At 37.8% G+C, this 5,013-nt stretch overlaps 1 pseudogene; it reads right to left on the reverse strand.

The window, feature by feature from the left end:
• Nucleotides 1-4,033: 4,033 nt before the first annotated feature.
• On the reverse strand, nucleotides 4,034-4,461 carry LOC116480106 (ATP synthase F(0) complex subunit C1, mitochondrial-like; annotated as a pseudogene).
• Nucleotides 4,462-5,013: the final 552 nt, after the last annotated feature.

Here is a 5,013-nt window from a genome sequence, read left to right on the forward strand (position 1 = left end):
AGGGTGACTATAGGTAACAATAAACGTTAAAACGTAAAAAGTTTCAGGAGGTTTGAGTTTGAATAAATTATTTTGGCTTACTTTGAAAGAGGCCGTTTTGGGATTGGTGTTTTGTTTTGAGGCCTAGACATCAATCAAAGCTGGCCATTGAATGCTTGGTATTTTGTCTTTCCACTCTTTTAAGAGTTCCTTTTAAGCATATTATTGTTGACATTTTAAAAGTCCCATCATGGCTTTTTTGATTCTGTTATTCTTGGTGAACTTAGTAATTTATAAACGTACACATAAAAATTACAGGAATATAATGAGTATACACAGTAAGAGTTTTGCCAGGAAGATGTAGACAGTTACATGATCACCATAAAGGGACCACTTCAGTTGGTCAAATATTGTGCTTATAAATGTGTTGGGTTCCTCCCTAAGCAGAGGCTAGGAAGAGATCATATTAATGACCTCAGAATATGTACTGTGCGAAGTGACTTTCCATAATTTGATAAGACAGAGAACATCCTTAGACAAGTTTTCGTTAGGTACCTAAGGATGCACCATGAATCATCATTACGTTTTCATGAAGGATAGCACAAGTTTGCAGTTAAGTGATTTTATCAGTCCGTTTCTTGCTTATAGAATTTTCGAAGTCTAACACTGTTTTGTTTTTTTTTTTTGTCTTCTCTTTTCATTTGGTCTAAGCTGCGAATGTTTCTGCTAGTATAACATTCTCAGCATCCTTGTAAACTCCTATATATGGCATGCAATTTACTCCATTAGTCAAGAGACCTTTCACATATCTTTTCTGGATAATCCGATCTGTACTCCTGGCTTCTGATGACAAAGCTGAGTCATGTGCCTAATCTCTTCACAAAGATTTCAGGAGGCTTGAATAGGGACCTCTGACTGAATCCTGATTGTTTTAGCCTCCCCCACCGCCCCCCGTATAACTGTAGGACACAATGTGGCTAAGTTTCCTGCCACTGTATAAAAATTTTAGTTTCCAATTTCTCATTTCTCCCCAGCACACATTTAACGTATTCCTGCCTGCAGTCTGTTTTTGATGATGTAGGTATTCTGACATCATGTGGGCCCTCTCTACAGGATCCTCACTTCCTTCTGAGTGCTCACTAGCAGAGTTGTTAATATTCGTATTTCTAGTAACAGTTTATTCAAGGCAATCTAGGCTTTTCCCCCAGGATATTTTGGTTTTTGCTTATATTTTTTAATTGACAAATAAAAATTGTATATATTTATGGTTTACAAAATGCTGTTTTGAAATATGTATACATCATGGAATGGCTAAATGAAGGTAGTTAACATGCATTACCTCATATACTTGCAATACTGGCATACATACTGGCTTTTCCATCTTGCTTTTCGTAATTCTTTTAGCCTCTTCCTACTGACCAATTCAAAAGTCACTCCCACATTTTGAAGTATTTGTTACAGCAACACTCCACATTTGATACCAAAACCTGTATTAGTTTCTTATTGCTGTTGTAACAAATTACCGAGTGTAGTGGCTTAAACACAAATTTATTGTCTTGTAGTTTGGAGATAAGAAGTCCAAAATCATGAGTCTGACTGGCCAAAGTCAAGTTATCAAGAGGGCTTGTTCCTTCTGGGGGTTCTAGGGGAGAATTTGTTCCTTGCCTGTTCCAACTTTTGGAGGCTGCTGGTATTCCTTGGCTTGTGACTGTATCATTCCAATTTCTACTTCTGTCATACATCACCTCCTCTGTAGACAAACTCTTACTGCCACCCTCTTACTATAAGGACACTGGTGATTACATCAGGCCCACCTGGATAATCCAGGATAATCTCCCCATCGCAAGATCCATAACAATCACATCTACAAAGTTCCTTCACCATCTAACATATTCATAAGTGTCTAGGCTTGGATGTCAACGTATTTGGAGAATCATTACTCAGGGTATCATAGGCTTCCTGGCATTTGGTTAGAGTGGTGGAGGCATGTGTCATCATCGGTAGTCCAGCGCAGGGTTGTTCACATGGTAGCAGTTCTAGGGTTCCAAAAAGCAAATAGTTTTAAAATCTCTGCTTATGTTATTTTTCCTGTGGTCTCTCATTGGCCAAAACGAATCGCGTAGCTGAAACTAAAGTCAATGTGGGAAGGTACTACCATCCAGAGGTGTGGATGCTGGAAGATGTGCGCAAATGAGGACTCGTTACTGCAACAGAGTAGTACAATACAAACAAATTTCTAGAAAAACACAACTTAATGAAATAGAAATAAAAAACTTAAATATTCATGTAAACACCAAAGAAATATAATCCACATTTAAAATCATTCCTAAGGCCAGCTGTAGTGGCTCACACCTGTAATCCCAGAACTTTGGGAGGCCAAGGTGGGTGGATCACTTGAGGTCAGGAGTTCAAGACCAGCCTGGCTGGCCAACATGGTAAAACCCCATCTCCACTGAAAATACAAAAATTAGCTGGGCATGGTGGTAGCACCTGTAATCCCAGCTACTTGAGAGCCTGAGGCATGAGAATCACTTGAACCTGGAAGCCGAGGTTGCAGTGAGCCAAGATTGTGCCACTGTGCTCCAGCCTGTGTGACAGAGCAAGACTCTGTCTGGAAAAAAAAAAAGAATCATTTCTAAAAAGAAACCATCAGGCCTAGATGGCTTCACTGGTGAATTCTATCAAATATTTAATAAACAATTAATCTTACAAATTCTTACAGATACTAGTGAAAGGGAACACTTCCCAACTCATTTTTTGAATTCTGGATAACTTCACACATTTTTAAGAAAGGCTAAAATTATTTGTGAAAATACATGCAAAATTTCAAAATAAAATATTAACAAAATCTTATAATATATACTAAGAATTATATATCATGACCAAGTTGGGCTTATGCCAGGAATGCAAGGGAATGCAAGGTTATTTAACTTTAGATAATTCATCAGTATATTTTCATACTTAATAAAGGAAAAAATTACATTATCTCAATAGTTTTAGAAAAAACGTACTATAAATTCAACATCCATAATAATAAAACCTCTTTGCAAACTAGGAATAGAAAGGGACATCCTTAATCTAATAAAGGTTATCTACAAAAATACTATAACACACATCATGTCTAATGATGAAACATTGGCAACATCTCTTTTGAGATCAGGAAGGAGAAAAGAGTATTTGTTCTACCACCTGCAATCAACATTTTACTGCAGTCTCAAGCAGTCCTGTATTGCAAGAAAAAGATACAGTATGAGAATTAGAAAGGAAAAAATCAATATTCTTATTATTCAAAGATGATATGATTGCTTAGATAGAAAATTATAAATAATCTGGAAAAAGCTTAGGTTAAATTCTGAAACAAAATCAATATACAAATAGATACCAGCCACAAAGAAGTAAAAATATCTTTTCCTAAAAGATACTTGTTACAATAGCATTAAAACCATTGAAATACTTAAGAATAAGTCTAATAAAAGATATACAAAATCTCTACAGAGAAGACTGTGGAACTTTATTTACAATAATTAAAGAAGACTTTAATTGATATGATTGTCAGGATTGGATGCCTCAGTGTTGAAAAATACCAGTTTTCCCCAAACCGAACAAATTCAAATAAGGCAAATAAAAATACCAACGGGCTGTGTGTGTGTGTGTGTGTGTGTGTGTGTGTGTATAAAACATGATTAATTGTTTCTAAAATTTATACGGAAATACAAAGGGTCAAGAATAGTGAATACGGTTACAGAAGTGAGAGGATCTGTTTTATCAGATACAAGGTTTATTATAGAGCTGTAGTAATCAAAACTGCAGCGCTGGAAGTCTTGGTGTATTGAACACAAATGAATTAGTAGATCATACTTGAAACCCCCAAACCGACAGCATTATCATTGTAAAATAGTGCGTGAAAAACAGCCTATTCAATAAATGGTGCTGAGAAAAACTGGTATCTTTTTTTTTTTTTTATAAGAAATGTGTTTAATGGTAAAGCTTAGCACACCCCAGCACCAGGAATGGCATGGAGTCGCAGCAGCAGGGACGGACAGGTGGCCGAGCCTCACGTGGTGAAGAGGATGAGGAAGGCAACCATCAAACAGAAGAACCCCCCATGGCCTCAGACAGGGCAAAGCCCAGAATGGCATAGGAGAAGAGCTACTGCCTGAGAGACGAGTGCCTGAGAGACGGGTTCCTGGCATAGCCAATGATCAAGCTGCCAAACACAATTCCATTACCAGCCCCTGAACCAGCCACATCAACTGTGGCTGCCTCAGCACCAATAAACTTGGTTGCTGTGTCAATGTCCCAGGAGAAAACACTGGTCTGGAACTCCTGTCTGGCCACCTGGAGTGGGGAGCTGCTGTGGGAAGGCTGTTTAGATGAATTCTCTGGGTTATTCAAGAAGGAGGTAGACACAGGCCTGGTTAGACCCCTGGTGCGACAGTGGATCTGAGCTGGAGAAATGAACAGTGCCCCAGTGGTCTGCATTTTTTCAGTCTCACAGCTTTAGCCCTTGGTCTTGGCGCCCAGCCAAAAATTGGTATCTTTATTTTAAAAAAGAAATAAAATCTCTTCTTCACATTTTATGCAGATTTGAATTAAAAGAGAATTATAGATTTAAATATGAAAGGTAAAACTATGAAGATTTTACTAGATAATATAGGAGAGTATCTTAATCTGTCTGGGGTTAGAAAAGATTACTTACACATTTTTCCAGAAGTTAATTATAGAAGGAATGATTGATGTCTACATTAAAATTAAGAACTTCCAGTCATGAAAAGACATCATTAAAAGACAAAGTCACAGAGTAGACGTTCACAATACATGTAACTGACAAAAGGACTCATATCCAGACTATATAAAAAACTAAAAATAACAAAAACTCAGACATTCCTATAGAAAAACAGGTACTTCATAAGTGAGGGAATCCTGGCTGGGCACGGTGGCTGACACTTGTAATCCCAGCACTTTGGGAGGCTGAGGCAGGTGGATCACTTGAGGCCAGGAGTTCAAAACCAGCCTGGCCAACACGGTGAAACC

This window comes from Hylobates moloch, unplaced genomic scaffold (genome assembly GCF_009828535.3).
Source record: "Hylobates moloch isolate HMO894 unplaced genomic scaffold, HMol_V3 SCAFFOLD_13, whole genome shotgun sequence".
Taxonomy (NCBI): Eukaryota; Metazoa; Chordata; class Mammalia; order Primates; family Hylobatidae; genus Hylobates; species Hylobates moloch.